The sequence below is a fragment of the Rutidosis leptorrhynchoides genome, chromosome 3 (assembly GCF_046630445.1).
Source record: "Rutidosis leptorrhynchoides isolate AG116_Rl617_1_P2 chromosome 3, CSIRO_AGI_Rlap_v1, whole genome shotgun sequence".
In the NCBI taxonomy this organism is placed as follows: domain Eukaryota; kingdom Viridiplantae; phylum Streptophyta; class Magnoliopsida; order Asterales; family Asteraceae; genus Rutidosis; species Rutidosis leptorrhynchoides.
The window spans coordinates 483761127-483781413 of NC_092335.1; positions in this window are offsets into that span (position 1 = coordinate 483761127).

Consider the following 20287-nt stretch of genomic DNA (forward strand, 5'->3'; position numbering starts at 1 on the left):
AAAGTGATCATCCAACTTCAAGAAATCTTTCTTATTTACAGTAAGATATCTTTCTAATATAAGGTAATACTCATATTCAAACTTTGATTCAATTTCTATAACTATAACAATCTTATTTCGAGTGGAAATCTTACTTGAACTTGTTTTCGTGTCATGATTCTACTTCAAGAACTTTCAAGCCATCCAAGGATCCGTTGAAGCTAGATCCATTTTTCTCATTTCCAGTAGTTTTATCCAGAAAACTTTAGTTAGTAATGATGTTCATAACATCATTCGATTCATACATATAAAGCTATCTTATTCGAAGGTTTAAACTTGTAATTACTAGAACATAGTTTAGTTAATTCTAAACTTGTTCGCAAACAAAAGTTAATCCTTCTAACTTGACTTTTAAAATCAACTAAACACATGTTCTATATCTATATAATATGCTAACTTAATGATTTAAAACCTGGAAACACGATGAACACCATAAAATCGGATATACGCCGTCGTAGTGAAACCGGGGGCTGTTTTGGTTTGGATAATTAAAAACTATGATAAACTTTGATTTAAAAGTTGTTCTTCTGGGAAAATGATTTTTCATATGAACATGAAACTATATCCAAAAATCTTGGTTAAACTCAAAGAGAAATTATGTTTTTCAAAATGGTCATCAAGATGTCGTTCTTTCGACGGAAATGACTACCTCTTTAGTAATTGACATGTAACTTAAATTTCTGACTATAAACCTATACTTTTTCTGTTTGGATTCTTAAATTAGAGTTCAATATGAAACCATAGCAATTTGATTCACTTAAGCAATTTGATTCACTTAAAACGGATTTAAAATGAAGAATTTATGGGTAAAACAAGATTGGATATTTTTGATCATTTTAGCTACGGGAAATGTTTAACAAATCTATACAAATCATATCCTAGCTAACTTATATTGTATTATACATGTATTCTAATATATTATGTAATCTTGGGATACCATAGACACGTATGCAAATGTTTTGACATATCATATCGACCCATGTATATATATTATTTGGAACAACCATAGACACTCTATATGCAGTAATGTTGGAGTTAGCTATACAGGGTTGAGGTTGATTCCAAAAATATATATACTTTGAGTTGTGATCAAGCCTGAGACGTGTATACACTGGGTCGTGGATTGATTCAAGATAATATATATCGATTTATTTCTGTACATCTAACTATGGACAACTAGTTGTAGGTTATTAACGAGGACAGCTGACTTAATACACTCAAATCTTTAAAACATAATAAAAATGGTGGTAATTATATTTTGATCATACTTTGATATATATGTACATATTTGTATAGGTTCGTGAATCGATCCTTGGCCAAGTCTTATTTCCGAGGAAGGAAATATATGTGAAAGTGAGTTATAGTCCCACTTTTAAAATCTAATATTTTTGGGATGAGAATACATGCAGGTTTTATAAATGATTTACAAAATAGACACAAGTACGTGAAATTACATTCTATGGTTGAATTATCGAAATCGAATATGCCCCTTTTTATTAAGTCTGGTAATCTAAGAATTAGGGAACAGACACCCTAATTGACGCGAATCCTAAAGATATATCTATTGGGCCTAACAAACCCCATCCAAAGTACAGGATGCTTTAGTACTTCTAAATTTATATCATATCCGAAGGGTGTCCCGGAATGATGGGGATATTCTTATATATGAATCTTGTTAATGTCGGTTACCAGGTGTTCACCATATGAATGATTTTTATCTCTATGTATGGGATGTGTATTGAAATATGAAATCTTGTGGTCTATTGTTGCGATTTGATATATATAGGTTAAACCTATAACTCACCAACATTTTTATTGACGTTTAAAGCATGTTTATTCTCAGGTGAATACAAAGAGCTTCCGCTGTTGCATACTAAAATAAGGACATGATTTGGAGTCCATGTTTGTATGATATTGTGTAAAAACTGCATTCAAGAAACATATGTCGATGTAATATATTTCTATTGTAAACTATTATGTAATGGTCATGTGTAAACAGTATATTTTAGATTATCATTATTTGATAATCTACGTAATGCTTTTAAAACCTTTATTGATAAAATAAAGGTTATGGTTGTTTTAAAAATGAATGCAGTCTTTGAAAAACATCTCATATAGAGGTCAAAACCTCGCAACGAAATCAATTAATATGGAACGTTTATAATCAATATGAATGGGACATTTCATCAACCTAACGGATCCGTCCATCTAAATTGTGCTTACACCGATGGTATTAAAAGTATTCAAGCTAGAGGCTTTTTGAACAAACTCAATATGCATATATAGTACTCATGTCAATATAAAAGCATTTGAAAATGTAAGTATAACAATGTGTATTCTCATCCGTGAAAACATGTAAAAAGCGGGACTGTAGACTCACCTTTGAATAAAGCTCGGATTGAAAAGTGAACAATTAACTTGTACGGTTTATAGCCGAGTAATGCAACCTAAATATACGTATGTAGGTTGGTCAATATATGTATCTTAAATAAGTGTAGTTTCATAGTGTACGTTGTCTTATTGCTCGACTCGACGCGTTTCAAAGTAAAAGTCAACTATATCATGCAAGTCAAACAAAGTCAACCGAAAGTCAAACTTGGTCAATGTGGTAAACTAAAGTCAACATCAGTAGGTTCATGTCAAATATTGGTCAACAAGTCAAACCTAAGTCAAACAATACGTTTTAGGTCATGAATGACCATTTTCACAATTTCAGTTTATCGTTACGCACAAAGTTCATGAACACGTAGCATACTTAGCACATTATCTCATAGTACAAAATTCAAGTAAACATGAAAAAATCCAGATCATAAATATACTTAAAATCGATTCCAAAAAGTCTAGCCAGGGACTCATACGATAATTAAAAGTCAGGAATCAGAAGGGATACATTTGGGGTTTGCCAAGTCAGTTTCTGACCGCACACTGATTTCATTTTGGCCATAACCGGAGTTAGGAACATGCAATTGATATAAGACCAGTGGCCATTGTTCAAAGAAAAATCAAAGTAACACATATAAAAAATATAGCAACTTTTGTTTAGCCAATTTGTACAGTTTATTCGTGCAAGTTGAACATTCAGTTTTCAGCTCAAATCAGAATTCACATAAAGTATGGCTCTATTGTGCTCAATGCATAAGGTTTCAGAGATTGACATAAACTAACAATAAGTCACATATCATGTTAAGTTTCATTCTCCAGAAGCATACATGCTCAATCAATAAACACCATCCACAGAGTATAAAAACGTGTGCAATTTACAGATTCGATTCTCATTTAGTTAGTCACATTCGCACGCGATTATCCGAAGATCTAGATACAATTAGCCTATGATATCCATATGAAAGATGAATTAATTTTTGTCTAATTTTCAAATATGCAAAGCTTTAATCACAGAAGTTAACACATTATATCATACAAGGTTATTATCATGCAAGTGCTGTATAAAACTACTTTTACACTAATTCAAGCATATCTCGGGCTATAGATAAGCAAACGACATGATATCCTAGTCTAAATTGAGTGTTTTTAAATTATCTTTCCAGTGGTATAAGTCTCACATGCCAATTAGTTGTCTATCAATACCATATTTCTGATCAAGCAACAAAAACACAACGATAATTCAAATCGACATAACTTAATCATACGGAAACGAAATCAAGCGAATCCAAAGCCTAAACTCAATATTTTTTCGCAAGGAATCTGATTATAACATAATAATTAACATTTTAAAAACTTAATTTTTCTGATCAAGAAAAAACAAATTCGTTTTTAAACCCTAGCGCATCAAACAATCAAAATAACGATAACGATTAACACGTACGCGTATAGACTTGAGCAATTGACAACATAACTATGAAACTCTTATAAAAATCAGATTTTAAGAATTAGGGTTCATGTAATTATACCTTAGATCACAAAATTAATTACACCAACGCGTAGAGGAGATCGAGAATTGCAACGTTTGTTCTTGAGGTTTAATCAAAAAGTGAAAAATTGATGGTGTTATGGGATGGTGATGGTCGACAGTTCAAGGGGGGAGGGAGGAAGTCGACTGCAGATTTTTTTGTGTGAGGGTTTACACCAAAATTAGGTTTACACTCTAATTTATATTAAGCCCCAATTCCACAATTAACACATAAGTCCCTAAAGTTACAAAAATTAAAATAAAAGGGGAGAGGGGAGGGGGTCGGCCGAATGGCCCATGAGGATGACTCCCGGGCTCTCGTTTTGAAATTCCGTGTAATCGTGGTCCGTTTTAAGTGTCGTTTAGTCGTACCGAAGGCCCGAAACGCTAACCCAATCGTTAAACGCAATCAATCGCTTAATTTATTAAAAATCCAATAAGTTAAATATTTTAAAAAGTTAATAATTAATAAAATTAATTATTAAAATAAACCCGAGCGTTTCGTTGCTCAAAAAGCTATTATCAAAATCGTATCGTCTTTATCGTATTTCATTATCCGAAATATTTATTTGAATTAATATCAACCCATATTAATTATTGTAACCCTCCGAAGATTAAGTATGCATTTATTACACATAAACACATAAAAGTTAAATAATCGCCGTTAAATAAACTAACGGAAGGTTAACGGAAGTAACGGAAAAATCAGGGTTGTTACATATATGATATGCATGTCGTTGGAAAGCTGGCGAAAAACTATAAACTTTTCATTTATATATCGTATTATTTTGATGAACAGATTAAAAGATATCGTCAATTGAACTATCTATAATTTTAAAGTATTATTATTAAAATGATTATCGTTATCTTTATCGTTATCATCATCGTTATCGTCATTATTATCGTTATTATTATTATTATTATTATTATTATTTAATAATCAATATTATTATTATTATTATGATGATTATTATTATTATTATTATTATTATTATTATTATTATTATTATTATTATTATTATTATTATTATTATTAAAATAATTAATATTTTTATCAAAACTATCAAGTTATTATTTTTATCGTTATTATTATTAAAAGCATCATTAATATTAAAACTATCATTTTTATTAAAATTATCATTTTGATAGAATATCATTGTTGTTATAAAATATCATTATATTTTTATGATATTAAGTGAACTTTATAAACTTTATTACATAAGATATATAAAAGAAGATTTTATCATATATAAGTTTTAATATAAAATTTTAATTATTAATAAATAACTCGTATTATTATTTTTACTTTAATAAAATCTGATAAATATATATAAAACAATTATATTTAAGTTATATAATAAACATATATAAATTTTGGATGTCATTTTGAATCTATTTGATTTTTGTTGACGCTGCATGATAATCTCGAGCATTAGGATTGTGATACACTACGACTGGACCTAAATTGTTTGATAGATATTGACCAACATATAAATATATATAATTAATTTAGGTTCGTGAATCCGAGGCCAAACCTACACTTGTTCAATGAGGTCATATGTATTTTTACTATGAAATACAGTATGGTGAGTTTATAGATCCCTTTTTAATTGCTTTTGCAATATATATTTTTAGGCTGAGAATACATGCACTTTATTTTAAATGCAATGGACACAAGTATATACTAAATTCTACACCGAGTTTGAACCGAAAATCCCTTAGCTTTGGTAACTAGTAACTGCCGGTTATAAGAACTGGTGGGCGCGAGTAGTTGTATATGGATCCATAGGGCTTGACATCCCCGTCTGTTCCATATACAACTACTCGCGCCCACCAGTTCTTATAACCGGTAGTTACTAGTTACCAAAGCTAAGGGATTTTCGGTTCAAACTCCGTAGGATATTTCTCCGATGAAGTTATGAATCCATACTTCATCGTTTGTTGTTGCTGATACTCCTTGGTATCTATGGTGCGTATGATGTTGATATCCGAGGTACAGATTGTGATGTTGAGGCGTGTGATGGGGATGTTATTGTTGGTGGTGGTAATGGTACTGTTGGTGTTGATGATGGTGGTACTGGTTATGCTGCTGGTGCTGCTATTGGTGTTTGTAACCTTTGCACCATATTCTCCAAAGCCACTACCCGAGCACGAAGTTCGTTGACTTCTTCTGTTATACTGGGATGATCGGTGGTTCAGACGATCGGATAAATAAGATTTAGAATATGGGATAGTATATAATCGTGATGAGATACTCTGGAAATGAGAGAGAAAATGGTGTTTCAAACAGGTTCGCCGGTAAGTGCTTCAGGTTATTCGCCAAGAGGTGAATGTGGTGGATGGAAGGGATCACATTCTCCTTGTCTCCAATAATTAAGTAAGCTACGAACCCATCCCCAATTCATCCAGAATAGATGGTGGCTAATTGGTTTATCCATTCCGGTCACACTGCTTTTGGAGCTTGAGTGAAACTCCATATCGGAATCCAATGAACTTGAACTAGTTGAAGGATCCATCTCGTACAGAGTAGTAAAAAGATTTTTGGAATGAAATAGATTATAGGACTAATTTGGTATTCCTCAATACATAGTTTACATATGTATTTATAATACCAGATTCCCATAAGTTACTCAGGGTTTTACGGAAGATGTCAGGAAAAGTTTACTGTAATATATATGCCAAGATATGAATTTTGTCTATAAACTATCTATGCAATCAATGCAGTAAGACGCGTTTAGACTTAAGATGATAGACATGTAATTTCCGACAAAAAAAATGATAAGCAAAACTTTTGACTTGCAGACACAGTCGAAGTCCAGACTTACTAATGCATCCTAACAACTATCAGTTAGACACACTCATGCAAGACCTGGTTCGCTAGGACCAACGCTCTGATACCAACTGTGACGATCGCTCCAAATCCATATGGACGAACACGCCATTCATCGTTTTCATTGCGAGGTATTTGACCTCTATATGATACGTTTTGTAAACATTGCATTCTTTTGAAAAGGCATACCATAAATGAATATTTAAATCAAAGGTTTTCGACATCTGATGATTTCTACATATAGACATTCACCGTAATATAATAGTTTACAATAATACTTCCGTTGACAATGCAGTTAAAATAAGATAGATGGTGATGATTTGTGAATGCAACGTTTTCTCGAATAAAGCATGTATGACTCCATGCACATAGCTTGTATAACATATAAGCAAACAGTGGAAGACTTCTAGGAACCTGAGAATAAACATGCTAACAAGTGTCAACACAAAGGTTGGTGAGTACGTAGTTTTATTTTTTCGTATAATCTGTATATAAAGGTGGACCACAAGATTTCAGTTATTTCATCCAGAAATGTTTATCAAAATATTCTACAAGATTGAGCACCCTGGTAACTAAACTTTAACGTCTATATAATAAGTACCCCTGTTTTAACATACATGCAACCAACATGTACAATACACGCAATCCAACATGTACTAAACTTAAATAGCATACGTCTGTTTTATAGTTCAGGCTAGGGTTTCTATACCTAGAACAGACGGGAATGTCAAGCCCTATGGATCCATATACAACTACTCGCACCCACCAGTTCTTATAACCAGCAGGTACTAGTTACCAAAGCTAAGGGATTTTAGGTTCAAACTCGGTGTAGAATTTAGTATATACTTGTGTCCATTGCATTTAAAATAAAGTGCATGTATTCTCAGCCCAAAAATATATATTGCAAAAGCAATTAAAAAGAGATATATAAACTCACCATACTGTATTTCGTAGTAAAAATACATATGACCTCATTGAACAAGTGTAGGGTTGGCCTCGGATTCACGAACCTAAATTAATTATATATATTTATATGTTGGTCAATATCTATCAAACAATTTAGGTCTAGTCGTAGTGTATCACAATCCTAATGCTCGAGATTATCATGCAACGTCAACAAAAATCAACTAGATTCAAAATGACATCCAAAATTTATATATGTTTATTATATAACTTAAATATAATTGTTTTATATATATTTATCAGATTTTATTAAAGTAAAAATAATAATACGAGTTATTTATTAATAATTAAAATTTTATATTAAAACTTATATATGATAAAATCTTCTTTTATATATCTTACGTAATAAAGTTTATAAAGTTCACTTAATATCATAAAAATATAATGATATTTTATAACAACAATGATATTCTATCAAAATGATAATTTTATTAAAAATGATTGTTTTAATATTAATGATGCTTTTAATAATAATAACGATAAAAATAATAACTTGATAGTTTTGATAAAAATATTAATTATTTTAATAATATTAATAATAATAATAATAATAATAATAATAATAATAATAATAATAATAATAATAATAATAATAATAATAATAATAATAATAATAATAATAATAATAATAATAATATTGATTATTAAATAATAATAATAATAATAACAATAATAACGACGATAACGATGACGATAACGATAAAGATAACGATAACGATAATCATTATAACAGTAATACTTTAAAATTATAGATAGTTCAATTGACGATATCTTTTAATCCGTTCATCAAAAAAATACGATATCTAAATGAAAAGTTTATAGTTTTTCGCCAGCTTTCCAATGACATGCATATCATATACCTTATCTCAATCGCATATGTATCAAATTCATGATTTATCATAAAATATCTAACTACGAAACTTATCATACAAGCATGCATAATCATATATACTCGAGCACTAGTCAGGGATACACTATTAATATATAAAAGTTAAGTTATGAGTGCTCACGTATCAATATTGTGATTCAATATTGCAGATTTGCAGGAAAGTACGTAGACACAACGGAGACGATAAACACTAGTTTGACCTCACGAGCATACCCCTGGTCCTTACCCATAACCTCCATAGTTATAACCCATAATTTCCTTAGCTCTGCCCCGCTCGTAAAACCCGTTTTTAAATTACTCGAACAGCACTCCGTCGTAGTATTTTATGTACAAATAATATTAATACTAATACTACTAATAATAATAAGATTGATAATAATAATAATCTTAATAATAATAATTAATATAATTATATAAATAATAAATAAAATACGAAGTATTGTAAATGAAGGTTGAGGTGTGTGTGAAATGCAGTGCACGAGTTGAATTTATAGAGGATTCCAAGAAGTAGACTCCATGCGATTGCATAGAGTTCTCTTGTTAATATCATGCACTCGCATGAGTGCAACTTACAGCACAACATCATTTGTTTTATTCTACCGACACCGTTTTTATATTATTTATATATATAATATATTTAATTCATGTAATTAATTGTATATTATATTATATTTACGTGCATAGTTAAATTGTAATTTTTGTTCCGATGACTCGTACGTTGTCACTCGACTTATGTCTCGCTTTCGATTTCTCGAACGCATTTTCGTACGTTTAGAAAACTTGTACTTTACGTTTCATGACGAGTACCTTTATAAATAACAAGACTCAAATCAATGAAAAACTAACCCACTCAAAGTGTAACTTATTTATTTGAGTGTTTTGGTCATTTACTTCTTTAAATCAACGTCTCGTTATTTACAATAATAATAGTATTATCAAACGTTTTATAACCAAGTGAATATATATTCCCAATATTTAAAAACACGTTTTAGATACACATCGCAAGTTATTCATATTATTAATTCTTAAGAATTAATATTCTAACTTATCGTAAATATTCAAATAGATGTTTAAACCAATAAGTTTAATGCACAGTATCATACAATTAATACCTTGTTACGCTTTCAAGTTATAGTATATATATGTATCTATTTACATATTATTGTTCGCGAATCGTCGAGAACAACCGAAGGGTATTTGAATAGTTTAAAATTTTGAGGTTCAACTTTACAGACTTTGCTTATCGTATCGGAAACATTAAATCATATCGAGAATTTAGTTCAAAATAAGTCAAAATTTTCCGGGTTCCTAGAAGTCTTCCGTTGTTTGCTTATATGTTATACAAGCTATGTGCATGGAGTCATACATGCTTTTTTCGAGAAAACGTTGCATTCACAAATCATCAACATCTATCTTATTTTGACTGCATTGTCAACGGAAGTATTATTGTAAACTATTTTATTACGGTGAATGTCTATATGTAGAAATCATCAGATGTCGAAAACCTTTGATTTAAATATTCATTTATGGTATGCCTTTTCAAAAGAATGCAATGTTTACAAAACGTATCATAAAGAGGTCAAATACCTCGCAATGAAATCGATGAATGACGTGTTCGTCCATATGGATTTGGAGCGATCGTCACAGGATGCTCTTGGATCATCAAGCTTTGGGTGTCGTTCGTCTTGCACTCGCCAAGAACGTTGTTGGTAATATTATGAATGAAAAGACAGCGTTTAATTGTTTAAAGGCACTCTCCAACATGTATGAGAAACCTACGGTGGAGAATAAGGTTTTTCTCATGCGACAATTGTTCAATACGAAGATGAAGGAATGTATGAGTGCAACGGATCATATCAACGAATTCAACAATCTTGTTTCAAGATTAGAGTCGGTTGAAATCAAATTTGATGATGAACTAAAAGAACTAATCTTGCTTTCATCATTACCGGAAAGTTGGCCGGGTACGGTTACCGCAGTTAGTAGCTCTACCGGTACTACTAAGCTTGCGTATAAAGTAATTAGGGATTTAATTCGCGGTGAAGACACTTATAGGAGAAGTTCGGGGGAATTGTTATCTGGTTCTTTGTTAAGTACCGACAACCGTGGTAGGAAAGTTGATTGCGGGGTGAAGAAGAGTAAAGGAAAGTTCAAGAAGAGGTATTCATCGAAAGACCGAAGTGATGTTATTTGTTGGGGTTGCAATCAAAAGGAGCATTATCAAAGATATTGTAAGAATGCTCCGGTGATGTTAACTTGACCGCGGAAGATACGGAGGATGCATTATTATGTAGTATCGAAAGTTCGGTGGAGTCATGGGTCTTGGATTCGGGAGCTTCGTTTCACGCCACACCTACTAAGAGCGTGATGAAGAATTTTTGGTCGTATCAAGGTAAAGTTAGATTGGCAAACAACAAAGGTCTCGAGATTAAAGGTATAGGAGATGTTGTATTAAAACTACTCTTGGTTCTAATTGGACTTTGAAGAACGTGAGGTTTATTCCTAAGTTAAAAAGGAAGCTAATCTTGGTTGGTCAATTAGATGAAGAAGGTAATGAGGTTACTTTCAAGAATCGCCAATGGGAGGTGATTAAGGGTAGTAGTGTCATGGCACGTGGACATAACAGAGGAACTCTTTATATGGTTGAGGTGTTTGAAGAAGACACGGTGATTGCTACGGTTGACGTTGGGGCTAGTTTTACTATATGGCACCGAAGACTCGGGCATATGAGTGAGAATGGTATGAAGGTTCTTAGTTCGAGTGGGAGGATTCAGGATTTGAAAAAGATAGAGCTAGGGTTTTGCGAACCATGTACTTATGGGAAGCAAAAGAAGGTGACTTTTGTTATATCGGGGAATTCACCAAAGTTAAAGAAATTGGAGCTAGTTCATATGGACGTTTTTAGGCCAACGAAAGTAGAATCAAATGGAGGTTCTCGTTATTATGTTACCTTCATTGATGACTCCACTCGAAAGGTATGGCTTTACTTTCTTAAAACTAAATTCGAAGTTTTTGCTACTTTTGTAAAGTGGAAAGCTATGGTTGAGAATGAGACAAATTTAAAGGTCAAGTGCTTAAGGTCGGACAATGGATGAGAATATGGTAGTCTTGAGTTTAAATACCATTGTACAAAGTTCGGTATTAGAATGTTGAAAACGGTACCGGAGACACCGCAACACAATGGGGTCGCCGAACGTATGAATTGTACGTTGAATGAAAGGGCTAGGAGTATGAGACTACATGCCGGTTTGCCTAAGATGTTTTGGGCGGATGCAGTTAATACGGAGGCTTATTTGATTAATAAGGGACCCTCAACACCATTGGGTTTCCGAATTCCCGAGGAAGAATGGCTAGGTAAAAAGGTTAGTTATGATCATCTTAGAATATTCGGGTGTATTGTTTATGTGAAAACCAAAGATATTGATAAAGATAAACTTGAAGCTAAGTCAAAGAAGTGTACGTTCATTGGTTATGGTTTGAATGAGATGGGCTATCGTTGTTGGGATAATGAAGCTAGAAAAGTTATTCGATCGCGTGATGTTACCTTTGATAAAGATTCGGTTTATGGCAAACCAGAAACGGGGAGTCAAAAACCGGATCAAGTTATTCTTGACGATGTTTCTCTTGATGATCTTACGGGTTCTAGTGGGAGTTTGGGGAATAATGAATTGCCGATTAATGGTGATGGGTCGTATCTTGACAATGATGGGGATGGTTCGAATAGCGATGATAATTCTGAACATAGTGCGATTTTTAGTGATGAGGAGACTACGATTGAAACCGGTCCAACCATACCGGTTTCTCCTATATTTAGACGCTCGAATAGAGTGCCCAAACCTAATCCTAGGTATTCTCCATCAACAAACTAGCTGCTCTATACTGAGAATGGTGAACCCGAAAGTTACTTTGAAGCAAGAAAGTTCAAAAAATCCATACAATGGGAGCTTGCTATGAAAGAAGAGATGAGGTCACTTGAGAAGAACATGACTTGGTCACTAGTGAAATTACCTCATGAAAAAAGGCGTTGCAAAACAAATGGGTATATAGAATAAAGAATGAGGTGGATGGCAAGAAAATGTACAAAACACGGTTAGTGGTTAAAGGGTTTCAACAAAGGAAAGGGGTTGATTACCAAGAGATATTTTCACCGGTGGTGAAGATGACTACTATTCGTTTGGTGCTTTCATTGGTCGCATCCGAGGAATTACATCTACAACAACTAGATGTGAAAACCGCATTCTTACACGAGGATCTTGATGAAGAGATCTATATAAGGCTACCCGAGGGCTTTCCGGTAAAGGGTAAAGAGAAGTGGGTTTGTATATTAAAGAAAAGTTTGTATGGATTGGAGCAAGCACCTCGGCAATGGTACTTGAGATTTGATGAGTTTATGGAGAAGGTTGGTTTTGTAAAATGTGAAGCGGACCATTGTTGTTACTTGAAGAAATTCAAGTCTTCTTAAATAATCTTATTGTTATACGTTGATGACATGTTGCTAGAGCGTTCCGACATGTTCGAGATCAATACGTTGAAAGATATGCTTTCAAAAGAGTTCGAGATGAAGGATCTTGGTAGTGCTAAGCAAATACTTGGAATGAGTATTGTGCGTGATCGTGCTAAAGGTGATCTATACTTGTCTAAATCCAAATATATTGAGAAAGTAGTAGAAAAGTTTAATGTTGATAAAGCAAAGGCTCGTACTATGCCTTTGGGCTGCGCGATAAAGTTATCGAAGAATCAATCACCTAAAACGAAAGAAGACAAAGCAGAGATGGAAAAGGTTCCGTATAGATCGGTCGTGGGAAGTATTATGTATGCCATGATTTGTACGAGACCGGATATAGCTCATGCATTGGGAGTTGTAAGCCGTTATATGTCTAATCCGGAGAAAGAGCATTGGGAAGCAGTCAAATGGTTGCTTCGTTATTTGAAAGGTACTTCTAGTATGGGATTGTGTTTTACTAAGGGCAATGTTGTACTTAGAGGTTATGCGGATGCAAATTTGTGTGGATTTGGTGATTCGGGTAAGAGTACTACGGGATATATGTTCATGGTTGGTAAGATGGCGGTTAGTTGGATGTCTAGACTACAAAGGAGTGTTGCTTTGTCGACCACCGAGGCCGAGTACATGGCTATTGCTGAAGCTTCTAAAGAGCTTGTTTGGTTGAAGAACTTCTTGTGTGAGTTGGGTAAAAGACAAGACAATTGCGTCTTATATTATGACAACCAAAGTGCAATCAATCTCGCGAAGAATCCGGTGTTTCATAATCGTACAAAACACATTGATTTGAGGTATCATTTCATTCGAGAACGTATTGAGAATGGTACTTTGATATTGGAGAAAGTCCTTGGTATGAAAAATTACGCGGATATGTTTACTAAGGTGGTGTCAATGGACAAGTTGAGGTTTTGCATAGCCTCAACGGGTCTTCTCGTGAACTAATGAGAAGGGGTGACCGATTAGGGAGATAGAGAGATGATAATTCGATTCTAACAAGAAGTGCTGAAGACCTTGTATCGAAAGTCTGCTTATCCGGCGTATGTGATAGGAGTGTGCGTGTCCCAAATGGAGTTTGGCGGTAAAAAGGTGCTTTGACGATCTTGGTTAGTTTGTTGATATAATGGCTTGACAAAAATAAGTCATGGTTTTGACTATCTTCAAGTGGGAGATTGTTGGATGTGAAGGATATCAAAACAAGATGATGGAAACAGGGAAGAGGCGCGCCGCGGCCTTGAGAGGCGCGATGAGGCCTAATACATAAATAGAGCATCAAATTCGAGAAACTTCTGTCCGAGATTTTGCCTTTGAGGCGCGGCGCGGCCCTATATAGCCGCGGCATGGCTAGTGCCTGACGGACAATTTCCATATTTATGTTTTTTTCTTGTTCTCCAAGGTGTTTTTTGGACTATATAAGCATCCTATTGTAACCCTCATATGTATCTACGAATTAAATCAATAAAATCTCTCTAGTTAGTCCGTGGATTAAAGTAATCAACATTCGATTACATATAACCACGTTAAATCTCGCGTTCTTTAATTTTCGTATTATTGTTCTTTCGTTTGTCGAAGTGGGTGATTAATCTCAGGGATTAATCTTATTGTTTGGGTCCTATATATATATATATATATATATATATATATATATATATATATATATATATATATACACACACACACTAAGGGTGGGAGAGAACCCATAGAACCTACAGATTGAACTCAATCTGCACACATATTGAGTTCAATCTGCACACAGATTGGCTCAATCTGCATACAGATAGAGTCAATATGCACAGAGATTGAGTCAATATGCACACAAATAGAGCTCAATCTGCACACAAATTGAATTTAGTTTGTGAGTTCTCTGAGTTATCTCCTACCATTAGTTCTCTCTGGATCCTCACCCTATATAGTATGTAAATATAAAAATGATACTCCGTACTATATATGCATTTAACATAATTATTTAATTATTTGAGCATTGAAAATTCAACATAAGCATATATGGTGATTCATTTTTCAACCACGCAATGTTGCAAGTGCAACTATATATATCTTACTATTAAGAGTAGACTTTCAAATTATATACGGTTTGAAAATTGACACCATAGGTATAGATAGCTGGCACATATATATCAAGTTGATTGAACTTATATACGACCAACTAACTATGGTGCTTCTTAGATCCCAACAAGTGGAAATATAGTAGAATGGGCGCTTACTACAAGCTACTTATTATAAAAGTTAAATTGGATGTTAATTTTATTATTATTATAGATATTGTATAGTGGATTTTTTGAGTATAAATATGTGTGTTATGAGTTTATAAAACACACACTAAATATATTCTCTCATATGCTCTCTATATATTTATTAGTAGTCTACAGTCAAGAACTAGGCCACTAAAGGTAGTTATAAGCCTACAAAATTATAACACGTTATCAGCACGAAGTGCTCCGTATAATCAAGGTTTATCTAAGCAAGCACACGTCACTAATCAAGGTAAGAAATTATCTAACTTTTATTAACTTCACTAACATTTATATTTATGTTATTTAAGTTATATATGGTCGGTTATACCGCCTGAATTATATTTCTGTAATCTAACATTTATTAACTTCACTAACATTTATATTTATGTTATTTAAGTTATATATGGTCGGTTATACCGCCTGAATTATATTTTCTGTAATCCAACTCTTATTAACTTCACTTACATTTATATTTATGTTAATAAGACCTCATGATTGTACGCAACACGTCATTTGACAACACGGTACTTTATGTACGCAACACGTCATTTGACAACACGGTACCATGGTCGAGATTAATTCCGATCAATACGAATACGATGGGGTCTTTATATGTTATCTAACATTTATGATTACTTATGCAATTAATCATTATTTATTTCATGCATACTAATGTTTATTCTTAAATTTATAATCTTAAAAGTTAAAATAAGAAAAGGTAGTTTGTATTTTTATTAAAAGTAAATCTTAAAAGTTAAAATAAGAAAAAGTAGTTTGTATTTTTATTAAAAGTAAATCTTAAAAGTTAAAATAAGAAAAGTAGTTTGTATTTTTATTAAAAGTAAATCTTAAAAGTTAAAATAAAAAAAGTAGTTTGTATTTTTATAAAAAGTAAATCTTAAAAGTTAAAATAAGAAAAAGTAGTTTGTATTTTTATTAAAAGTAAATCTTAAAAGTTAAAATAAAATAAAAAGTAGTTTGTATTTTATTAAAAGTAAATCTTAAAAGTTAAAATAGAAAAACTAGTTTGTATTTTTATTAAAAGTAAATCTTAAAAGTTAAAATAAGAAAGGAACATAAGTTCCGAATATATTCCTTTTTTTTTTGTTAACTGAATATGTAAACGATTAGTCAGCCTATAAAATTGGTATAATATGATTTATATTTTATTTGATAATATGAAGCAGGTTATGAAATCGAAAGTTGTGTATACCAAAACTCTACCTAAGTTGTTGAATATATTTTATTATTATAATATATATGTAGTCGTAAACTGGATATTTCTCGTTTGAGTTATTAACACATTAGATCTATGAAGTAATTAAATAGTTGTGAATATTATTTTATTCCAAAAAGAAGAAAAAAAATATATATATATATATATATATATATATATATATATATATATATATATATATAATATATATATATATTGCAATACTATGATCTGCTACTCTCATGTTATCATATTGTGGTATACTGTTTTAACTTGTATGATTGTATAAACCGACTACATATGAGCATGTTATAGAACATATTTGTGTCTAGTTATCTTCGGATAGAATAACTATTTTTGAGTCTTATGCATGATGAATATAATCATTGATTTACGTTTTGTATTGACTAGGAATATTCTATTTATGGAATGAATATTGATGAATCATAATCATGATTTTTTAAGACAAAGTATACTTGGTGTATTTGATGTATGCATCAAGTAATTTTATACTTATATATGTATATATGTATATATTGTGATTATATATGCTACATGGTTATGGTTGCTACCTTGTAAGTTTTTAATTGGTCTAACATGAAACTTGGAAAAAGTGGTTATATTAATATCATGACCTATGCTATTATTAATCTAATTGATTAATAAGTTAGTGGATTAGATTGGCATATTATTTTGTGATCGGTGTACTCTTTTAAACTCTCGCCATATACATGATTATATGTGCTATACACTGATGCAATTTGATTTTTTTAAATCATGATAAATTGCATGTTGGATTATTTTAATATTTAATGCATAATTGATAATCATCACGATCTTTTAAGATTAGAAATATATTTGATCTGTACATAAATTAGTTGTATACTTAATATGCATATCTTTCAAGTGAATATAATTCACAGACCTTTGATATATTAGATCGATTTACATGGTAATTTAATATTTGAAATGTTACCTTATATTTGATATATATTATTTTATGCAAAAAAAATAATAATAAAAAAAATAATAAAATAAATAAATTATGTGGAGTCCAGTTTTATGATGATTAATTGGGCTTATCATGACTATTGCTACTAGGTTACTAGTACGATTGTTGAGTCACTTTCTAATGCGGTTCTTTCTCAGATTGTAACTTGTTTGCAGATAATGGTAACATACACACTATGATCAAATCTAAGAAATATTTCATTGAGTTAAATCAAATGAAGGAATTATAAATACTATATCAGGTCTTGCAAACTTGATATAAGGAACGGAAAAGGCAAAAATTCATATTACCAAATGGTAAAAATTTTCTGATAAACAATGCCTTGTTTTCTCAAAATCAAAGAGAAATTAATTGAGTTTCTCTGATATATATATATCATAATGGATATGATTATCGGTAAATGATAACAGATAATGAGAAATATCTATGTAGCACCGAAAAGCGCATATGATGAAAAGCGCGTATATGATTAAAAGCGCATATGATAAAAAGCGCATATGATGAAAAGCGCATATGATGAAAAGCGCAGCGCATATGATTAAAAGTGCATATGGTGATTAATGAAAAGCACATTGAGAAAGAATCACCAATATTTCTTGAAAGAATTCAAGGGAATATATATGGACCAATTCATCCATCATGTGGACCATTTTGATATTTCATGATTCTAATAGACGCATCTAGCGGATGGTCTCATGTTTGTGTGTTATCAAGCCGTAATATGGCATTTGCAAAGTTTCTTGCACAAATTATTAAATTGAGAACACATTATTCTGATTACATCATTAAAAGGATGAGACTTGATAATGCTGGTGAGTTAACGTCTCAAGTATTGAATGATTATTATATGTCTACAGGGATTGTTGTTGAACATCCAGTTACTCATGTGCATAAACAAAATTGGTTTAGCTAAATCAATAGATAAACGCTTGCAGCTAATAACTAGACAATTGGAAATGAGTACAAAACTCTCAATATTTATATGGGGACATGTAAAATTACATGATGCAACATTAATTCGCATTAAACCAAGTGCAAGTCATAAATATTCTCATTACCAACTTAATTTTGGTCGAGAGCCAAATATTTTCCATCTTAGAACATTTGGTTGTGCAGTGTATTTTTAATTGCACCACCACAATAAATGATTCCTCAAAGAAGGATGGAAATATGTGTTGGATATGAAACATCTTCAATCATAAGATATATTGAACCCATGACGGGTGATGTTTTACAGCACATTTTGCTGATTGTCAGTTTAATGAAACATTGTTCCCTATATTAGGGGGAGAAATGAAAAATAAATAAAAAGATGCTTCATTATGTGAACATCAATTAAGGTATATAGAACTCGCACAAAAGAATGCGAAACGAAAGTTCAAAAATAATGCATATGCAAGAACTTGCAAATTAATTACTTTATGCATTTAAAGATACAAAAAGAGTGACTAAATCATATATACCAGCAGTAAATGCTTAAGCTAGAATTGAAATTCCAAAAGCTGGCAATAATGTCACTCATGAGTCTTCGCCACGTCTGAAACGTGGAAGACAAATTGGTTCAAAAGATAAAAATCCTAGAAAAGAAAAATCAGCTGATAATGAGGTAAAAAAAAAAGTGTTCAAGAAGAACCACAAATCAATATTCCTTCTGCAGAGGATATTGATAAATGTAAATACATAAATTGTAATAAATTATGCAATATTATGGAACCGAAATGAAATGAAAAATCTTGATGAGATATTTTCATATAATGTTACAATGACATCATGAATAAAGATGATGATCTGGAACCAAAATCTGTCATTGAATATCAAAATAGACATGATTGAGCTTAACAGAAAGGAGCAATACGAGCTGAATTAGAATCACTCAATAAAAGAAAAGTTTTCGGATCAATCGTTATCACTTTTAAAGATGTGAAACGTATGGGATATAAATGAATTTTTATCCGAAAAAGAAATGTGCAAATGAAGATACAAGGCAAAACTAGACTTGTAACTCAAGGTTTCCCACAAAGACCAGAAATGAATTATGAGGAAAACTTATCCTTATGTAATGGATACAATTACTTATTAGATACTTAATCAACCTGGTAGTTACTTAAATGCATCTCATGGATGTTGTTACTACTTATCTATATGGATCACTTGATAGTGATATATATGAATATACCTGAAGGGTTTAAGGTATCAGAAACATCTAACGCAAAATCTAAAGAAATGTATTCCATTGAATCACAAAGATTTTTATATGGGTTGATACAATAGTATAACGGATTAAGTGATTACTTGATAAGAAAAGTGTATACATATAAACTTATTTGCACATGTGTTTTAATTATGAAAACAATGACCAGATATATATCGTAGTTATTTATGTCAATGGTCTTAATATCATAGGTACAAATAAAGAGATCCATGAAGCCATTCAACTTCTAAAGAAAGAATTTGAAATGAAAGATCTCGGAAAAACCAAGTATTGCCTTGGTTTACAAATTGAACATATGCCTAATGGTTTACTTGTACATCAAACAATATATACTGAAAAGATTTTAAAACGTTTTAATATGGACAAGGCAAAACCATTAAGTACTCCTATGGTTGTTAGATCACTTAATGTTGACACTGATCCATTTCGTCCCTGTGAAGATCATGAAGATATCCTAGGACCAGAAGTA